At 47.0% G+C, this 22,292-nt stretch overlaps 1 protein-coding gene across 1 annotated transcript in view; it reads right to left on the bottom strand.

Moving 5' to 3' along the window:
- Positions 1-22,292, bottom strand: part of LOC147724983 (E3 ubiquitin-protein ligase TRIM39-like) — a 331,308-nt gene that overhangs the window by 13,863 nt on the left and 295,153 nt on the right. The gene's annotated exons all lie outside the window — the stretch shown is intronic.

Genomic DNA, 22,292 nt, shown 5'->3' with positions numbered 1-22,292 from the left:
TTTAACCACCCGACAAAACTGTTACCCCAGGACAAGGCCCTCCTTCAGATGGAATTTTCAAAGCATGTGGCATCCATTAGGGAAGACAGAGTGCTTACCAAACCATCGGTGAGAGCTCACCTGTTGGCAAAATCCTGCCTGGGCATGGAACCGTATCTTTCCCTCCTTCACAATGCACAGGACAGATTCTTAATGACCCGATTCAGATTGAACTGACTTCACCACATTTTGGCAGTTCCCGCAGGGTACACATCTTCTACAGAGATGAAGTGTCCGTGCGGCTGCGACCAATGGTCTCCGCAGGACACGCTTCACTTCGTGTTATTATGCCCACACTATACCCTCCCCAGGAAGGTTTTTTTAATAAGCATTTTAAAGAAAGCCGGGTTCATACAGGTAAAGGTGGCCCTATTGATTTTGAAACTGTCCACAGATGCTTACACACTTTTTTGCACTGTTAACTTTCTCAGATTGGCTGTGAGACCCATAAACCCTAGAGGCGAGGGGTGAATGTTTTTGATTTTAGCACTCAATAGATTTTAAATGTAACCCATCATTGAACTTTGTGCTGACCTACTCTAATGCCGGACAACTTATACAAGACCCTTATTTTTATGGAGAACCCGGCACTAGTTTATGGAAAATTTGTATACATATTTTTAGTCTGGTTTAAAAATTTTATGTGATGCTTTTTTAACATGGTTATTTTTATGGTATTGTTTAATGCCGAATAAAGACATTTTTATTTGATTTGATTTGATATTGGTTTAAGAGGTGACACATTTGTACCTCCTTATAATTTGAGGAAGAACATTATCAGCTTAGCTCATTAGGGCCACTTAGGAATATCAAGTACAAGGAGACGTGCCAGGCTATTTATTTATTTATTTATTTATTTATTTATTTTTTAAACTTATAAAGCGCAAACAAATACCACAAGTGGTGTCTCGGCGCTGGGCTAACAGAGAGGCAGACAAGAGGCGACTCCTTTACAATTATTGACTGAATAACCAGGTCTTCACTTGCTTTCTAAAGATCATCAGTGACGGGCTGCATTTTATTTGATGGGGCAGGGTATTCCAGAGCCTCGAGGCAGCTACTAAGAAGCGTCTGTCTCCCCATGTAACTGTTCTGACCCGTTGAATACAAAGGGATGCAGATGAGGCAGATCTTAAAGCTCTCTTAGGGACATAAACCAGCAATGATTCCCTAAAAAAAAAAAGGCTATCCTTTTGGTGGCCAGGCATTGATGTATCAGTAGAACATTTTGTTAGAAATTGTTTTGACTCTGCTTCCAGTGATAAGTCGGTACAAAAGGGGGTGGTGATGGACGGAGCATCTGAATCAATCAAACACTCACACCCAGTCAAAAGATCTGGGTTTACTCCATCGCCGTTCTTTAGCCCACTCTGCCACCCCAGTTCAGACATGGCTATATGCAAATCAGTCTGACCCTGTGCCTCATGGGAACAGTCCAGCCCGAACTGCCAAGCCATGTCTTCCCTGGACCGGAAACAAGCTTCCGAGGACCGGTTTCTGGCATTCCAGCCGTCTTCAGCCCGGCTTGCTTGAATCCAGTGGCAAAGTGAGCAAGGGACTCACGTCTGAGCATACCCTGCCACACTTATGGTGGCCAAAAGCGGTACAAAGGGGGGTGGTGATGGACGGAGCATCTAAATCAATCAAACACTCACACCCAGTCAAAAGATCTGGGTTTACTCCATCACCGTTCTTTAGCCCACTCTGCCACCCCAGTTCAGACATGGCTATATGCAAATCAGTCTGACCCTGTGCCTCATGGGAACAGTCCAGCCCGAACTGCCAAGCCATGTCTTCCCTGGACCGGAAACAAGCTTCCGAGGACCAGTTTCTGGCATTCCAGCCGTCTTCAGCCCGGCTTGCTTGAATCCATGGCAAAGTGAGCAAGGGACTCACGTCTGAGCATACCCTGTCACACTTATGGCGGCCAAAAGCGGTACAAAAGGGGGTGGTGATGGACCGAGCATCTGAATCAATCAAACACTCACACCCAGTCAAAAGATCTGGGTTTACTCCATCACCGTTCTTTAGCCCACTCTGCCACCCCAGTTCAGACATGGCTATATGCAAATCAGTCTGACCCTGTGCTTCATGGGAATAGTCCAGCCCGAACTGCCAAGCCATGTCTTCCCTGGACCGGAAACAAGCTTCCGAGGACCGGTTTCTGGCATTCCAGCCGTCTTCAGCCCGGCTTGCTTGAATCCAGTGGCAAAGTGAGCAAGGGACTCACGTCTGAGCATACCCTGCCACACACACCTGGGCAAAATTGTCAGCATGGAGCCTCACCAATAAGGACAAAATGTACGGGGGCAACCCCAGACCGGACAGGACCTCCCACAGCCCCTCCCGGGGCACTAGGTCAGAGGCTGTCTTTAGATCTATAAACGATAAGTAAAGACTGCCTATGCCCAGTACCACCACCTTCCAATAAAGGAGCACCAGTATAAAGGCCTGTTCGATGGTCCCTGTACCTGGCCTGAAACCAGCTTTGTAGTCCGATAAGATGTTGTTATCGGCCACCCACTGGAGCACCCTCCCCAGAACCACTTTTCCCGCAACCTTCTGTGTAGCATCAATAAGGCTAATTGGGCGGTAATTGGCGGGGTCGTCCGACACCCCTTTTTAAAGATTGGGACGACCTCTGCCCCTTTCCAAGAGTCTGGGACTGGCGCTCCGTTATTAATAGCGTTGAGTAGGGATGAAATTAACCTCCCCCACTCAATATGATTGGCACGTAACAAGTCTCCCGGTATCCCATCGGGGCCAGATGCTTTTAGTGGCACCAAAGTTTTTATTACGTTTTCAACTTCCTTAGGAGAAAAAGGATATCCTAGTTGGTCCCCTAGGAGGTCACTTAGGATGAAATGGGAATTAGGCATCACCTGATTACCCTCCATGGTGGTATTATAGAGGGACGAGAAGTGATTGTACCAACTTCAGCCCGTGATATTGCACGTGATGAGGGTATTATCTGGCCTGCTCCTAGCCCTAATTAGGTTCCAAAACCCTCTAGGGCCCCTTCCTGCACTGGCTTCCTTTAGATTACACCAGTACCTGTCCTCCCATTCTTTCTTTGCTGCATTAATAGTCTGTTTATACTCTTTCCTAGCCAGCCTAATTTTAGCAGAGGATTTGCTTTTAACTGCCGCAATAAGTGCAGATTTTTTACCCCTGCATTTTTTAGTAAACCAGCCAAAAAGGCTCTTCGATTTCTTACACTCCACCAAAGGAGCATCCCTGCTTGGGATTAAAAAGAGATTACTCAAAGCCTTGATGGTCTCGCAGAAAAGTGGAGCCACATCACTATGTGCCAGGGAAGGGGAATCCAACTTGGTCTGAACTGCCACTAAGAGGGCCCTTATAGCTTGGGTTTTCCCCTCGTCCATAGCAACCTTGCACCACTTAAGACGCCTCCTGCAATTTGAAGGACGGACTTCCATGGTCGAAAGCAGTTTAGTTAGCATAACCACACCATGCGCACATGTCCACAGGGGGTACAGTGTCAGAGATAGCGGGTTATGGTCACTATCTACTGATGGCAGAAGTTCCATATCATGCATAAAGCTCCAGAGCTTAAGGTCAAGCAAGATGTAGTCTATCCTCGAAGTATGGTGCACCCTGTTAAAGGTATGGGCTCCAGATGGATCAGAAATGGTTCTCCCATTTACTGCCCTCAATCCTAATTCCAGGGTCAAGGAATTCAATTGTATGACCCGTTGGGACCACCTCCTTATGGGTTGGATGGTTTGTGGGAGTATACCCTTCCTAGCATCCTCATCAGCAATGTCCAAAATGTCCTCAGACGGGAGGGGCTCAAAAGTACAGTGGAGATCCCCCGCGACCAGGACATACGTGCTAGCAGGACATTGCCTGAGTTGGTCTTCCAAGCTCGAAACTGTGGGGGACAAAGAGTCTCCTTTGGTACCCCTGGCATAGATGTTAAAGATATCTAGGGTATGGCCTGTTCCTTGCCCCCTTAGTGAAATTCTAAGTATGTCAGGGGAGTTGGTCGCACTCTGCACAATTTGACAGCCCAGTGAAATATCGACCCATATGAGAAGACCTCCTGAGAGGTGACCTTTCCCTGAGGATGAAGGGACTGCTGGTACAAAATAAGTGGTGTAACCAACCTTATGGCAGGGCTCCTTGCTCCAGGTCTCTTGGAAGATACAGATTGAATACGCCTCCACTTGTGTATTCCAATCAGGTAGATCTAACTTCTGGGAAATACCCGCGATATTCCAGCTGAGAAATTAAAGGCTGGATCCGCCACAACTGACTCCACTTGGGGATTGGACTTAAGAGTGTCGACCTTTCGCGGGATCATTACCGGTGAACCCTCACTCACGGACCTCTCATTACTGATGAGAGCAGGGTTCACACACTGGCAACGACTTGGGCATAGAAGTACTAGAGGTTAAAGATCTTCCAGTGGAAACCAGAGGGTCAGAAGGTACACTTGTTAAACTTGCTAAACCCAGATTACTAGACTTAGGCACACTCGTCGAATTTGGGAGCGTAACGGTACCCCAACGATTGGCACCATGTCAATAACCGTTGGACCTCCCATATCCCCCGGGCCCTGCAATAGGTAGGTAAGCCATGAAGTCATGAGAGTTATTAGGAAAGAAGCCATCCTGCTTTCTTCCCCAAAACTGATGACAGACATTCGTGGGACCTTGTGCTCTAGCATAGAAATAGCTCAGATCAACTGTACCTATTCCTGCACCACCATACCCTACCCGCTGATTACAAATATACCATACAACCCTAACATCCTTGAAATTTACCACAATGCAATCCCCCTGACAATCTTTAGACCTATTGCCAACCTACCACACCCTTCTAACATGAAGAATCTGACCATTCAACACACTTGGGAGGGGTCTATTATTTCCTAACTAGTGCATAGTTTTGTTCTTAAGCTCCTGGTGGGATTCGTGTTGGTCAACCTTCAGGGGCGGGACACTAGTTAGCACGACAACATACGGCTGACACTCTGGCGATTAACATAGGGAGCTCTAAAAACCTTATTTGGGGCCTGAGGGGTCTGCTGGGTGGTTGGTGCAGGGCTATAGCTGGAACTCCTTTGATTGACTGGGGGAGATTTTGATCATCTCTCTGCCTTGGTACCCGTTGGCGGATATTTTTCTGCCGTGTTGGATTCGGTATAGTAGAAGAAGAACTGACAGAAGGTTGCCCCGTTATTTTAGGGTTAGTGGGACTAGCTGACTGTACACAGATAGGAGGTCCGACTGTTACTACAGCCGCCTGGCCTGTCTCAGGTATCTGATCTAATTCTAAAGTTGCTGGCGCCTGTACCACATCAAGATCTGGGGCCCTCCCCTTGTGTCTAGTCTGCTCGCTCTCTACCTGGGGATTCTTAGCATGCAATTTAATTAGGGATTTGAGTGAGAAAAAGTTATCCAGAGTGGCCTGCTCAAATCTTTCTAGCCTCTCTGTCACAACCTTCACCCTTTCCAACACAGGAAGGATCAAGGATTTCACAAATTTTTCTATCTGGGAAATCAAGGGACTCGGGGATAAAAGGCCTGTAACAGGAATAGACTCTATACAGCCATGCTCTGCTGAGTTAGTCTGGTTGGAAGACTGGATACTTCCTTGAGACCGATTCGATGAGCTTGTCCTCCCTAACTCCAAGAGTTTCTCCCCTTCCATGAGATTTTTTGCTTTAAATATTTTGGGAGGTTTGGTGCGCCCACCCCTTACACTGCTTATGGTTCTTTTCCTTTTGAGGGCGGGATAATTCGGACCCACAATCCCCACTATCTTCCCATTTCCAAGGGGGCCCCTAGAAGGGTTAGGGTTACTGGATTGTGCAGCGTTTTCAATAGGAACCGCAGGCAACTCTACGGGCAAGAAGGGCTCTGGCTCTGGCCCTGGCCCTGGCCCTGGCCCAGGAAATGCTACCTCGTTAAGCCTATCTAGGCTAGCCCTTATGGCACCTATATTATCTTGGTCTGAAACTGGGGATACACCCTCCGCATGCACGACAATATTTGCAGGTGAAACCGCTAGAGCTAGAGGCCCTAATGAGGAACGCTTTTGGTTAAGCGGTTCGAGTGACAATCGGTGTTCCGTGATAGCAATTTCCTTCTCTAGCACAGAGAAGGCTTGAGTTATGAATTGATCCATAGTACCGCTTACAGAACCATACCCCACCCTCCTAGCCTTCCTGGACCTCATAGTCATTGGCATGGGCAACCAGCTAGGCTGGATGGAACAACCCACCGGGGAGAACAATAAACTACAATAGAAGAAAAATGACGCTAGTAGTACAAGTTGGAAATGAGAAAATGTTAGAGGGGTAGCCCGGCCCGGCCTACGCTGGCCTCCGACGGCCACAGACGGCCCGCACTTTGCCCGGGCTTAGCCCCGGGCGTCCCGCGTGCATCCTGCTACGCGGAGGTCTTGCGACTATGTACGCCTCCTGGCGCTGCAATTGCGTCAGTGTTGCGTGCCGCCGCTTTGGCAGCCGGGATTCGTAGTCCCGGGGCAGCGGCGCGGATGGTAGAGGCGTCCGGTGAGGTCGTCAGCCCTTCTGCGCTATGGAATCAGGGAAATGAGTCTTGGCGGTGTCGGCAACAAACAGGTACTCCCGCACACTTAGAATGTCTCCCCTGCTCCACCGAGGTCTTGGCGACTATGTACGCCTCCTGGTGCTGCAATTGCGTCAGTGGTGCGCGCCGCCGCTGAGGCAGCTGGGATTTATAGTCCGGGGGCGGCGGCGCGGATGGTAGTGGCGTCCGGTGAGGTCGTCAGCCCTTCTGCGCTATGGAATCAGGGAAATGAGTCTTGGCGGTGTCGGGCAACAAACAGGTACTCCCGCACACTTAGAATGTCTCCCACTCAGAAAGCAGAGATAGGCTTCGGTGCAGACTAGCAAGGTCTGAGGGACTCACCATTTGGTAGGGAGTCAGGGCACATCTGGAGCAACCAGGAAAGCCCAAGAAAGAGTTACCTTCGAGGGGACCCACCAGTCGACAGACCAGGGATTGCGAAGGGGCCTTGAGTGGAACTGCAAGTATCGGGCTCACGGAACACTTGTGGAGTGTAGGCCCACAATCTTCAGTGCAGATGATGCTCAGGGCTTGGGCTACAAGTAACCCAATGCACAACTTCGGGAAAGCTTGGGAAGTCAATGCACTAGCAAATGTGCGCTGTGTTCAAGGGTTCTGGTTCCACGTAACTCGTGAGGGCTGTGGGTCCCAGCTTTGCTGGGAACTCATGCCAGCCTCTGAGAAGTATGGAAATCCTCCTCCTGTGTCACAGACACTTCGGAGTCCGTCAGGAGCTTCGGAAATGCAGAACGGCAAGATGCATTTTGTGATGCCAGTGCTCTTTTGAACTATTACCGGGTAGACCAGTGTGTACATGTCTCTCTCCCTAGAAGGGTAGAACTCTACCCCTGCCACCAGGACTGGCGGGGGTGTAGGATTCCAAAGGGTTTGACACCAAACAAGACATGTTTCCATGCAGCCTTTCCAAAGTTAGCATTTACCGCGAGGTTATAATGCACTTAATAGTATATGGTCTGGCTACATCACAGAACAGCTTGAGAGAATAGATTCCGAGAGCTGCAGAGGGGTCCTGCTCATGCATGGGCACCCTCTCACAGAAAACCAAGCACTCTGCCTTCAGGATTGATAAGGCCTGTGTTGTAACTAGATTTATCTCCTTTAGGTTGCTCAGCCAGATTGAGTGAGATGTCTGCGTGGAATGTTGGTGTGCGTGATGTCAGAGTGAATAGAATGTGTGTGTGCCTGGTTTGTGTGGAGAATGTCAGTTGGTGAGTGAGGGCTGAGCAACATCCATCAAGCTCCTGGTGGGACCTAATTCTTATCTTATTGAAACCAACTAATAAACATCCCGCTAGGATTAATTACCTGGCTACCATCTACTTTATATCTTCATTTATTCACAACAGCCTGCCATAGAAGTGACTGATAGGTTTATATGTGTCAGTGATTAAAGGTAGTTATAGGTAACCTATATCTTACTAAGGGGTGCATGCACCACCTTACACAGGCTGCAGTAGCAGTCCTGTGGTGCCATTTTGGAAGGCTTCCAAGGGTTGGCATAATACATGCTGGAGCCCCTTGTAGGCCTCTGGGGTACCCCAGTAACCAAACTGGAGTGCAGCTAAAGTACATGCAATCAATTTAGAGAGGAAGCATCTAGGCTGGGGTCATGGATAGCAGAGCTCCAGCCAGACTAAAGTCGAAAAACAGTGAGACACAAGCAAAATGTGGGGGTAACAATTGTAAGCAGATCCTACTCTCCTACACAACCCCTTATTAAACTAACCTTGGCCAGTTGAGTCTTCATGTTCTAAGTGGAAATATCTAGAGAGTCCATCTGCATTGTCATGGTTACTCCCAGGTCTATGTTCCACTGTATTGTCCATCTCCTGTAGGGAAATGGACCACCTCAAAAGTTTGGAGTTTTCTGCCTTGATCTGTTTTAGCCACAAGAGGGGCTTATGGTCAGTCTGAAAAGTGAAGTGAAGTGAGTGCCAAACAAGTATGGACTCAGCTTCTTCAGAGCCCAAACCACAGCAAAGGCCTCCGTCTCAATAGCTGACCAACGTTGTCTCTCTAGGGGTCAGCCTTCTGCTAATAAAAGCTACTGGCTGGTCCTGACCTTCTTCATTCAATTGTGATAGCACAGCCCCTACCCCCAACTCAGATGCACCTGTTTGGACAATGAATTCTTTGGACTAGTTAGGACTTTGTAGAATTGGTGCAGTGCACATGGCCTGCTTCAGGTCAGCAAATGCCTTTTGACAGCTAACTGTCCACTGAACTTTCTTGGGCATTCTCTTGGAAGTCAAGTCATTCAGGGGTGTCACAATGGATCCATACACCTTGGTGAATTTTCTGTAGTACCCAGTCAGGCCCAAGAAAGCTCTCACCTGAGTCTGGGTGGTTGGAGCAACCCAGTGCATGATGGTCTGGATTTGGCTCTGCAATAGTTGAACCTGGCCTCCACCTACAAGGTGGCCCAGGTGCACAACTGACTCTGCCCTTTCTGGCACACAGTTGATAGTTAGGCCTGCTTTCTGCATGGCCTCCAAAACATTTCTCAGGTGGACCAGGTGATCCTCCAAGGTGGAGCTAAAGACAGCAATATAATCTCGATAGGATGCACTATAGTCTTCCAGGCCTGTTAGGACTTTGTTCACCAACCTTTGAAAAGTGGCAGGTGCATTTTCCGAACCAAAGGGCATACCACAAATTGATAGTGTGCACTAGGGGTAGAAAATGTGTTTTTTGGCTTTCCATCATCTGCTAATCTGATCTGCCAGTAGCCAGCTGTAAGATGAAATGTGCTAAGAAATTTGGCTGAGGCCAACATGTCTATAAGCTCATCTGCTCTTGAGATTGGATGGGCATCAGTCCTAGTGACTGCATTGAGACCCCTGTAGTCTACACAAAACCTCATCTCTCTCTTACCACCCTGGGTTTGAGGTTTAGGTACCAAGACCACTGGACTAGCCCAAGGGCTATCCGAGGGTTCAATAACTCCCAATAACTCCCAAATCCAACATTTTCTGGACTTCAGTCCTGATACAGTCCCTGACATGGTCAGGTTGCCTGTAAATCATATTTTTAACAGACAGACTGTCCTTAGTGTCCACTTCATGAGTGCACCAGGTAGTCTGACTTGGGGTCAGTAAAAACATGTTCCTATACTGATTGAGCACCTGTCTACAATCAGTTTGTTGCTGAGCAGTGAAGCTGCATGCCAAGGATGCATCATCAACTGACCCCTCATCAGGGTTCTGTGAGAGCAGGTCAGGGAGTGGATCACTCTCTTTCTCCTGTCCCTCATCAGTAGCCATGAGCAAGCCCATGTCTGCCCTGTCAACATAAGGTTTCAGTCTGTTGACATGAAGCACCCTATGGGGGCTCCTGGGAGTTCCAAGATCTACCAAATAAGTAACCTCTCCCTTCTTTTCAACAATTTTATGGGGGCCACTCCACTTGTCTTGGAAGGCTGCTGGGGCAACTTGCTCCAACACCCACACTTTCCGTCCTGGCTGGTAAACAAACAGTCAGCACAGCCTTTTGGTCATGACAGGCCTTTTTCAATTCCTGGCTAGCCTCAAGGGTTTTGTTGCCTTTTTCATGTACTCAGCCATCCTGGAGTGGAGACCAAGTACATAGGGGCAGATGTATCAAGCCTTTTGCGACTCGCAAAGGCCGAAATTCGCAGTATTTCGGCCTTTGCGAATCGCAAAAGGTCTTTTTGCATGTTTTGGCATGCATCAAAAATTCGCAAAATAAGAAATAGCAAATATTTGCAATTCCTTATTTTGCCATAGCATTTAAGGAATCGCAATTTTGCGATTCCTTAAATGCTATGTATGTAGCATTTTTGAATTGCGATTTTTGTTTAAGAATTCGCAAATTACCACCAAGTTGTAGTTAATGGTAATTTGCGAAGTCTTTAAAAAATGCACAATTTAGCATTTTTGATGGTGGCATGTGACGCACACACATGCCCATAGGGCATGTATGTGCGCCATATGCACACACATGTACATTTCAGGGGTGCAGCAGGGTATCTTTGAGACACCCCTGCACCCTTGAAATAATTCTCATATTGCGATTAGCAAATTGCGAATTCGCAATTTGAGAATTACTTCACAATCATTCCTATGGGCCTCCTGGCCCATAGGAATGCATGGGAAATTATTCCTTATTTGCGAATTCGCAAAATGCGAATTCGCAAATAAGGAAGATTAAGGAATCGCAAAAAAATAGCGATTGTTTTCATACATTTCATTTTGCGAATTCTAAATAGCGATTCCTTAAAAATCGCTATTTAGGAATCGCAAAATGGAATCATGATACATCTGCCCCATAGTCTACAATATCCTGTTTAGGGGGTTTGAGAGGTAACTCTCATCCCTCTTTCACCAGACACAATGGACCTCTTACAAGATGCCCAAACAGAAGTTCAAAAGGTCTCTAATCATCCCCCTTCTGAGAAACTCCATGTATGCAAAAAAAAGGCACGGTAGTAGGGTGTCCCATCTACGTTTAAGCTTTTCTGGGAGACCCTTTGTTAGACCTGTCAGCCCTTTGGGTAGTCCCTCCTATTTTTCTTTTTTTTCTCCTTTCTGCCTCCTAATTTTTCTTTTATTTTTGTGTCCACTACAATTTTTGGTGTTGTCCCTAGAGTTCTGAGTGCCTTCTTATCCCTATAACTTTTTGAGGCCTAGGCGCTCTCTTAACATGGTGAATACAGAGAAACACAAAATGGTGGCTTGTAACTGCCACATTTTTACCTCAGGGACCTGAGCCATAGAACTACACTGGGAAGGCTCTAGAACATTCCAGCTGGTTCCAGTAGCCAGGGCCCAGTCTATAAAAGGACCAGAACCAGGGCGGCCATTTTAGAATGACCAGAGAGAGTCTGGAAGGAACCTGGTGAGGAGTGAGGCTGTAGTGTAAGGAGGCAGGCGCACTGATAGAGGTTAGATCGTCCCATGGGCCAGCTGCCTTTTCTGAGGATGTCACCACCTAGGTATTGACTGAGCCCCACCACCGGTTTATTGACTATAGAACACATAACCCTTGTAGCGTCCCTGGGAACAGCGTCATTGAACCCCCGGTGAGAAGAGGATAATCGTTGTTCTGGGGAGTACATCAGGGAAGCATCCAATTTGGAAGAGACTGTCCCGTTTCCCCCCCCCCCCCCCCCCTATGTTCTCTGTGACTTTGCCTGGACCGCTTTTACAGGAAGTGCGGGTCCAGATCGAATCACCGCCAATACCCCCTCTTGGGTTCTCTGTGGCCATCCGCGTGTAGGGAAAACCTTACCTTGTGGCAGTGGGCTGCTGTTGCCCCCTCACTGAGTGCCTGCCTTGTATTCCCGGGTCCCGTTGGGGAGAACCAGCAGAAGAGGACCCGGTTCTGGACACCCGTGCAGCAGATCGTGTAAAGTGGCAGCACGGGGGCTGGAGAGTGTTCTCGGGCGGGCGCGATAGGAAGGGACGGGAACCCGAGTAGACCGGCCCACATCAGCTCCCTTCCTCTCTGCAAGCTGAGGAGAGGGCGGGACGCGGAGCCAGCGGAGACGTTGAGGGAGTTGCGGTGAAGTTCCGGCCTCGTCAGCTGTGAGAAGCCTGCAACGTCGAGGCTGGGATCAGAGCGGGCGGCGATTGCGTGACTGGAAAAGGTAGCGCGATCGAATCATCTGACCTGGAGGAGGTTGCAAGAGCCCGGTAAGACTGTTGGAGTGTGGGGCCCCCGGAGCTGAAGGGGCCTCGCTTCTGCCCCTGAACGTTGTGCTGGGTGGGGGAAGACTAATTTGTCCAAGTAATCGGCCCAATTAAATCAGCTGGCAGTTACCGGAAGCCCGGAGTAAGTCGGGCGGTTGTGGGAGTAAGAGAAGCGGGAACTGTACAGATCCTTCTGTTGGCCCAGGAGAAATTGGTAGACTGCCTGGCATATAGTGAACAAGTGGAAGCCGGGGGGATCACGGAAACCGCATAACTACATCGGAATCAGCAGGGAGGAGAGCGTGAACATTCTAGGGTGCCATAAACCATAGGAACCCTGTTGATTCAGTGGAAGTGTGCTGGTATTGGTGGTATAACAAGACCAAGGCAGAAGAAATCATAAGCTTTACAGGTTAATCTGCCGGGTCTACTACTTGAACTGTCAAACCATCTGGCCATTAGTAATTGCACCGTAAAAGGGGCCAATGCAGATTTGAAGTGGTATTTACGACTGAAATGTAATACTGAGATCAAATTGTCTTCCTTTCCAGGAATATCGAACTAGACAACCCAGGTTACCTTATGTAGAGAATTTCCCTTTTGATCCAGGATGATGTAATATGTCTTTAGGAGTCGAAGGGATCTAGCCTGCTAAATGAAATGTGGTGACTGAATAATATTGGCAGGGGAACTTTATTTCTATGAAACTGGGAAAGCTTACATGAGCAAGTGAATTTATTACACTGTTATAAATGAGAATGTGCTACTGTTTTTGCAACTAAGAGAAAAATAAGAAACTAACTGAAACAGAATATAAAGATTTTTTACTTTTCTAAACACAGTGTGGTGTTTCGTTTTTGGTGGATGGGCATTGGGTTACTGTATAGGTGCGATGCAAGTATAACACAATTGCTTTGGGATAGGTCTTTCCACTCGATGCCATGCTACCCTATGTGGACTGCTAATCCCAGGTCCAACATAATTGGTGTTCAGTGGTGGGATTAGAGCTTATGCTTGCATCAACTTAGCAGTTGCTTAGTGTGCACCACATACCCACACCTGGAGTTTCAATCGGAACGACATTTTGGACTTGTTCGAATATGGACGAGTTTGGTATCTATGAACCGCAAATGACGAGTTTAGTGGGTGTACGTGTTTTCGCTACACTACTTTGCACCGTTCGTCTTATTCGTGGGTTTCTTCATTTGAACCCACGGGTTCCATTTTAGATACGGCATCCATTTTGTTTCTTGCCCTCACGTAGTCAGCGAATGGACAGTGCTCTCTTTGTGACCCTGGGATTCCCAAACTCTTGCTGATGACACATGTTCCTTTGAGGGAGACTTTATGACGAGGGGGATGATACGGCAAAGGCAGATGGCTCCGCTCGAAGCGCATCTTGCCGGTCGGTCTATTGTTTCAGCCGTACATGCATTAGGCATGGATCCTTTGATCCTGCATTCATGCTTCCGATATTGCCCCCACACTCCTTTTTGATCTGTAGTCTGTCTTCCCTACACCTGTTTCAGTCTTTTCTCTTCAGCCGTTTACAGCCTAAAAGGAATGTGCTTACTGATGGGATGATGTGTTTTTACAGTTGGGAACCGGCAATGTTACTGTAATTATGTTCCAGGCTTCTGAAACATGAAAGCGACCCTTTTGTCATTTACTGTGGGAACTAAGCTGTAACCTTTTGTTCATATGTTGTGCAATGACAAAAACGGGTATAAAAGGAGCGACTCACTTAGTACAATTTGAAGCAGTCTCTCAGAACCTACACGTTGTGTACTTCTTGCGATTTCTGTATCCCTGCAGTAAATAAATGCTGATCTTTGATGCCGAAGGAAGAGTCCCGTGTCTCTGTGTTTTGTACGCCAGAACAGGCAACACACAAAGGTTTCAGGTGTTGTCCCCTGGCACCGCTGGGCCTTAGAATAGACCAGTCCTTCAGTTGGCGCCCGACACGTGGGGCGACATCGGCGGTACCGGTCCGAAGCCTGACGATCGTGAGGAACTTCGTGTGAAATCTCCGAGGGAAGGTGCACCCCGCTTCATCGATCCTGTTGTCGAAATAAGTGGCCCGAAGACTTTCCCCGCGAAGATTCCCGCCTCCTGACGGCTGTGACGGACTGATGCCCTGACTGTCGACCTGTTTCGGCGCCTGGCGTAGACCTTTGTACGGCGAGATGATAGACGGGCCTTCCTGGTGACGCCATTGCTCTTTCAGTTAAGTATTTGTGGGTCGCTCCCAGTCCTTAGTTGTTGGTTCCTTCTTGGGACCTTTTGCTTTGTTGTTGAAACTTGGTTGTAATTGCATGGTTCCATTTGCATTTGTGGTTCTTAGTTGTTGGTCCTTAGTCGTTGGTTCTTAGTTGTTGGGTTTTATTTGACGATTGCAATTGCCAAAAACCGAGGGTCTTGCATTTTTGCGAGGACATCGTAATTCGATAAACCCTTGAAGTTTGTAAGACGGTTAGTGTGCACAATGCCTGGCCGTAGTTCTTTGTTTTGGTTTCTTTAAATGCCGCGGTTCGGATTCCCGACTAGAGGACTCGTGTCCGATACCTCCAGTTGGAACTCCACTTTATGAGCTCTATAGTAGACACGGAGTGGGTCCTATCGTATACAATAGTTGTTGGACCCGCTACACGAAGAAAGATGGTGTCCTTAGTTGGCCACCTAATGGTAGTTTTGAAACTGAGATTTTAGATAATCTCGAAGCAAAATTGTTTAAAAAGAAAGCTAGGCCGGCCATGTTTGATTCCTTTCGGTTGTGGCGTAAAGAGGCCAAGCAGAAAGAAATCAAGCAAATAAAGAAAAATAAGAGAGATGGTGTTATTACCATGATGCAAAGCGCAGAGCAGTACCAACGAGATAAAGACGAGAAGGAAAAAGAAGTTTTCACTAGATTGCATCGTATGGCGGTGGATAAATGTTATCCGGTTCTACCGTCGAGTTCTGATAAAAAGGGAGAAGAAGCGGTAGAGGACCCTTTGTTGTCTTATCTACTGAAATCTCCACCTCCATATGCACAGGATACTATAGTCCCTATGGCTCCTCCTGTTCCTCAACCTGTTGTTCCGGCAGCTGCTGGTCAGCCTGTCGTTAATCCTGTTCTTCCTAATCCCCTTGTTCCTCAAATTGTTCCAGCTCCTTTACCTGCCCTTCTTCCTACTGCTCCTATGTTGTTGCTCCTGTACTTTTCTCCTCTTCTCCTTCTGTCCGTAGCCGTATACCTAATGCTGTTGCTAATCTCTATTCTCCACTTTCCGGACCAATACTTGGGTCCGATGTCTCTGATGTCTCTCAGAGACGAAGTCAAATTCCTGGTGGTAGGGAGAGTGAGACGTTAGTGAAAATGACGCGTAAATGGATTAGGCATCCTGCTAAGTATACTTCGCGTGTAGTTTACGAGACGTTTTCTCAGTTTAACGAGCCCACACAAAGATTTGTGTTCGAGGAAATGTGCAAATCTTTGCAGGAGGAGTGGGACGAAGATGAATTAGATAATATACCATTAGAACTGACTGAACTTCGGAATCAGTTTTCGAGCTGTATGATTATAGGTGGTAACGTACGACGTGCATTGGAGCGTCTATTGGCTTTTCGACCTATGGTGCAACCTCGAGCATTGTTTAAAGATGACACTGAGGAGTGGATGGCACAGCCTCGTCAGTATCCCATGCGAGAAGTCCCTCCAGTGTGGATGCCAGGTGATCCTGCTGCTAAGTTGGTGGGGCTAAGCCTGAACAGGTGATTACGGCTCTGCCTCAAAGAATCATTACCCTTATGAAAACACTTATGCCAGCAATGAAAGTTAACTGGGATAAATTGTCTGCGTGTAAGCAGAAGAAAGACGAGAGTGTCTCCGATTTCTTTACTAGATTTGAGGAAGCGTTTATCGATCACAGTGGTCAGGATATGAGTTCTGAGGGAGGTCAGCGACTGTTTGTTGATAAATTTGTATCGAATTTGTTGCCTGAACTCAGCAACAAATTGAAAAATTCAGAAAGTTCGTGGGCTGTTTCTACTACTGCTCAAATATTAGCCACCGCTCAATATTATGAAAATAGAGAAAAAGAGGAAATTGACCGTGCTGATAAGAAAACGAAGGAGCTTAAAACTAAGGTTTTGTTGCAGCAAGCGTATCCTCCGCGCTTGAATCAAAATGACTCGCAACAGCAGAATCGATCGAAGTCGCAGTCCTATAGGACGCAGTTGCGCTCTGATTCTTCTGCTCCCAGATCTATGCTAGGATATAATCAATGTGCATATTGTAGGGTAGAGGGCCATTTAAAGTTTAATTGCCCTGCTTTACGTGACCGAAATGATGGCTTTTCGGCTCGCGGCGGCCGTAGTGGTCCTCAGCAAGCATCTCGAGGTAGAAGTCATGACACCTCTCGAAATCAGAATGAGCGTTCTACGTCCTCATCGGACCCGAACAATTGTTTTGATCAGCGAAATTCATCGTTTGGTAGATCTGCACAGTTTCATGTCGACGACTATTACGTCGACAATGGCATCGATGCGGACGGTAATTACTAGGACAGCCATAGACAAAGAGAGGGAGTAGTATCAGTTCCGGTTGATCAGAGAGGGCCTTACGTCGCAGTTGCCACATCGGGCGTAGTTGAGCCTTTCCTGTTGGACACTGGTGCAGCGAAAAGTTCCATCATGCATTCGAAACTCCCTGGCGCACCTTTGTCTGGCTTAACGAATGTTTCCGTTGGATTCTCTGGCGCCCCCGTTAGCAATCCAGTTTCTAGCCCTTTGCCCCTTATAATTGGGCCGCGTGAGCTAGAAGCTCCCTTGATTTTAACTACTGGTTGTGGTGAGAATCTTTTGGGCCTGGATTTGCTGAAGCGGTTATATGCGACTCTGTATTGTTCTCCTTCGGGAGTGGAGCTTACATTGGGGCAGAGAGTGATCTCTCCTATGTACTTGTCAACGGATAAGCTCCCACCAGAATTGAGTTCTCTTTCTGAGTCTTTGTGGGCAACAGGTCCCAATGATGTGGGCCTGTTGGATATCTCACCTTACGTTGTCAAATTGAAATCAAATGTGCGACTACCACGTATTCCTCAGTATCGTATCTCCCTTGATGGAGAGCGTGCGTTGTTGGCGATCATTTATGATTTGATCGAGAAAGATGTGATCGAGGAAACCCGGGGAAATGTGTGCAATAGTCCTGTGTTACCTATTTTAAAAAGAACTGATCCGTCCAAACCTCCTGTGTATCGTTTTGTCATTGATTTGAGAGAAGTAAATAAAATTGTGATTCCACAATTTCCTGTGGTGCCTGACATTACGGCCTTACTTACTCTGATTCCAGCCTCTGCCTGTTGGTTTTCGGTAATCGATTTGAAGAATGCCTTCTTTAGCATTCCGATTGCTGAGGAAAGCAGAGATCTATTCGGCTTCTCATTAGGTGGTCGCAGCTTCAGGTTTAAACGCACTCCTCAGGGCTACTGTGAGAGCCCATCGATATATAGTCAAGCCCTTAAGAGTCAACTGGATGCGTTTATGTTACCTGCAGGTGCGGCCTTGATTCAGTATGTCGATGATCTGTTAGTGACTGCTGACACTGAACAGATTTGTAAAACTGCTACGGTGTCATTGTTAAAGCACTTATGTGACTTGCATCACAAGGTATCACCTTCTAAGCTACAGTATTGTTCCCAAGAAGTAACCTATTTAGGTCACTTATTATCAAAGGAGGGAAGAAGGTTGACCCCAGAAAGAATTGCAGCAATTGCCCGAATGACTGTGCCAACAACTCAGAGAGATGTACGTGCCTTTCTAGGTATTACGTAATATTGCAGACAATGGATTCCTAACTTTTCATTGTTAGCAAAGCCATTGGTAGCTCTTACGTGCAAGGATGTTCCGACTCCTTTGCCATGGACTGAAGAGTGTCAGAAAAGTTTTTCTGAATTACGTGATGCGTTGTGTTCGGCTCCTGTGTTAGGTACTCCTGATTACAGTAAGCCGTTTACGCTATACGTTCACGAGAGAGAAGGTTGTGCGTTGAGTGTTTTAACGCAACAATTTGGTGACAAACAGCGTCCATGTGCATATTTTTCCTCGACCTTGGATCCAGTAGCTAGAGCATTGCCAAGTTGTCTAAGAGCGACAGCGGCAGCTGCGGTGTCCATCCGACAATCTGCAGGCCTGGTCATGGATAATATGCTTACGGTAATGGTTCCGCATGCAGTTGACACTCTCTTGAATCGGACAAAGACTCAACATCTAACGAGTGCGAGGTTGTCCGGTTATGAGTTGATGCTTTTGGCAAGTCATATACAGATTAAGCGCTGTAATGTGCTAAACCCCGCGACATTGTTGCCGACTAGTAAGGAATCAGATGATGTATCACCACATGATTGTTATTTAAGAACTGAAGAAGAAACGAAAGGTCGTGTTGACCTGAAAAACACTCCATTGGTAGACCCCGATGGTACTTTGTATGTTGATGGTTCATGCTTTAAGTTGCCGAATGGTGATGTGACCACTGCGTATGCTGTGGTGACATTGAGTACGGTTGTGGAAACTGCGAGACTGAATCAGGGTTCTGCTCAAGCGGCGGAGTTGATTGCGTTGACGAGAGCGTGTGTTTTGTCTAAAGGGAAGCGAGTGAATGTGTTTACTGACAGCCAGTATGCGTTTGGCGTAGCGCATAGTTTTGGTCGACTGAGGAGAGAAAGAGGGTTTATGACATCGCATGGTACAAAGATCCAACACGGACAGCTTGTGAATGACCTTTTGGATGCACTTACATTGCCTAAGCAAGTGGCAATTATTAAATGCAGCGCGCACTGAAAAGTTACAGATGATGTTGGTCGTGGTAATGCATTTGCTGATGAGATTGCCAAAGAGACAGCTCAGAATCTTGCAACCCGAATGTATGTTACGAGTTCAGTAAGGTGGCCGGTGGAGACTGGTATGTGTGAGGACACTGTTGAAAGCGTGAAAGCGATTCTGAACGAGGCCACCGAGACTGAAAAGACCGAATGGAAAGAAAGCACGGGGAAGTTAGATACGAATGGATGTTGGGTTGATTTGTCGGAATGTCAGAGGTGGATGTTACCGGATGCATATGTACTAGCCGTTGTGACTATGGCTCACGGCTTGTCGCATATTAGCGCAAAAGGTATATGTAAGTTGTTGTCTCCTGTATGGAAGAATGATGGTATTGCTAAGTGTGCTGAGAGAGTGGTTAAGAATTGTATGGTATGTTTGATGTACAATCCTGGCAAGGGCACCCCCACTCCACCTGGTCATTTTGCTCCTCCTACATGCCCCTTTGAAGTTATCCAGTTGGACTTCATCCATATGGAGAGATGCAATAACCTGAAATATGTTTTAGTTGTGGTTTGCGCGTTCTCCAGGTGGATCAAGGCCTATCCTCTTAAAGATAATACTGCCCTGTCAACAGCGAAAGTCCTACTGAAGGAATACTTTCCTCGGTATGGAATGCCACGGATTGTATGGTCGGATACCGGAAGTGAGTTTGTGGGGAATGTGATGAGGAGTGTGTGTAAGGGCCTTGGAATTCGACAAAAATTCCATAGCGCAAATCATCCCCAGCCAGCAGGTTTAGTGGAAGGGTACAATGGCACCCTGAAACTGAAACTCGCTAAGATTCAAGCGACCACTGGTCTGTCATGGCCTGATGCGTTGCCTCTAGCTCTCTTGTCGACCAGGGCGACTGTGCACTCTCGAGTAGGGCTCAGCCCATATGAGATTGTGTTCGGCCGTCCTGCGAACATTTGGGGAGTCCCGAGGCCTAAGGTGTATGAAAGTCTTGAATATCCAATGTTAATTGATTATCTTCATGATCTGACTGCTAAACTGAGGTCAATTTATCAACAGGTCTTTGAAGCTTTACCAGCACAAACAGAGGGTCCTGGACACCGGCTCCAACCGGGTGACTGGGTCGTCACCCGCAACTTCGGAAGAAAGCGTAACTTGGAGCCGAGATTTGTGGGCCCGTTCCAAGTACTCCTGGCCACAAGGACTGCAGTTCGATTGGAAGGCAGGAAGAATTGGGTGCATGCCACGCACACCAAGAAAGCCCCAATCCCTTTGCCAGCAGATTCTTGGATGAGGACTGGAATTGCCGCAACGGAAACGGAGACCCCAACATGCTTTGTGCTGTTTAGTGATGCTCAACCTGTAGGAGATACTTCATTGCAGACAGATACATTTATTGAACCATCAGCATTGGAGAGTTCAAGGCCTGAACTGTTATCAGAACAATCGAACACTGTTTTACCATCTGAACAATTATTTGAAGAACAGACTCGACCTGGGAGAAGTCGATATTTTCTTCGTTCTCATAACAAAGACTAATAAAAACCTTTTTTTGGTTTTACAAATTTACATTAATCTTTTTATTGTTGCCATGAACATTATGGACAATTGCATCCTCAAATGTGCGACTACCACGCATTCCTCAGTATCGTATCTCCCTTGATGGAGAGCGTGCGTTGTTGGCGATCATTTATGATTTGATCGAGAAAGATGTGATCGAGGAAACCCAGGGAAATGTGTGCAATAGTCCTGTGTTACCTATTTTAAAAAGAACTGATCCGTCCAAACCTCCTGTGTATCGTTTTGTCATTGATTTGAGAGAAGTAAATAAAATTGTGATTCCACAATTTCCTGTGGTGCCTGACATTACGGCCTTACTTACTCTGATTCCAGCCTCTGCCTGTTGGTTTTCGGTAATCGATTTGAAGAATGCCTTCTTTAGCATTCCGATTGCTGAGGAAAGCAGAGATCTATTCGGCTTCTCATTAGGTGGTCGCAGCTTCAGGTTTAAACGCACTCCTCAGGGCTACTGTGAGAGCCCATCGATATATAGTCAAGCCCTTAAGAGTCAACTGGATGCGTTTATGTTACATGCAGGTGCGGCCTTGATTCAGTATGTCGATGATCTGTTAGTGACTGCTGACACTGAACAGATTTGTAAAACTGCTACAGTGTCATTGTTAAAGCACTTATGTGACTTGCATCACAAGGTATCACCTTCTAAGCTACAGTATTGTTCCCAAGAAGTAACCTATTTAGGTCACTTATTATCAAAGGAGGGAAGAAGGTTGACCCCAGAAAGAATTGCAGCAATTGCCCGAATGACTGTGCCAACAACTCAGAGAGATGTACGTGCCTTTCTAGGTATTACGTAATATTGCAGACAATGGATTCCTAACTTTTCATTGTTAGCAAAGCCATTGGTAGCTCTTACGTGCAAGGATGTTCCGACTCCTTTGCCATGGACTGAAGAGTGTCAGAAAAGTTTTTCTGAATTACGTGATGCGTTGTGTTCGGCTCCTGTGTTAGGTACTCCTGATTACACTAAGCCGTTTACGCTATACGTTCACGAGAGAGAAGGTTGTTCGTTGAGTGTTTTAACGCAACAATTTGGTGACAAACAGCGTCCATGTGCATATTTTTCCTCGACCTTGGATCCAGTAGCTAGAGCATTGCCAAGTTGTCTAAGAGCGACAGCGGCAGCTGCGGTGTCCATCCGACAATCTGCAGGCCTGGTCATGGATAATATGCTTACGGTAATGGTTCCGCATGCAGTTGACACTCTCTTGAATCGGACAAAGACTCAACATCTAACGAGTGCGAGGTTGTCCGGTTATGAGTTGATGCTTTTGGCAAGTCATATACAGATTAAGCGCTGTAATGTGCTAAACCCCGCGACATTGTTGCCGACTAGTAAGGAATCAGATGATGTATCACCACATGATTGTTATTTAAGAACTGAAGAAGAAACGAAAGGTCGTGTTGACCTGAAAAACACTCCATTGGTAGACCCCGATGGTACTTTGTATGTTGATGGTTCATGCTTTAAGTTGCCGAATGGTGATGTGACCACTGCGTATGCTGTGGTGACATTGAGTACGGTTGTGGAAACTGCGAGACTGAATCAGGGTTCTGCTCAAGCGGCGGAGTTGATTGCGTTGACGAGAGCGTGTGTTTTGTCTAAAGG

The sequence above is a fragment of the Lissotriton vulgaris genome, chromosome 4_1 (assembly GCF_964263255.1).
Source record: "Lissotriton vulgaris chromosome 4_1, aLisVul1.2, whole genome shotgun sequence".
Lineage (NCBI taxonomy): Eukaryota > Metazoa > Chordata > Amphibia > Caudata > Salamandridae > Lissotriton > Lissotriton vulgaris.
Note: the sequence above shows the minus strand (reverse complement) of the source record. Positions and strands in the feature narration are given on the sequence as shown.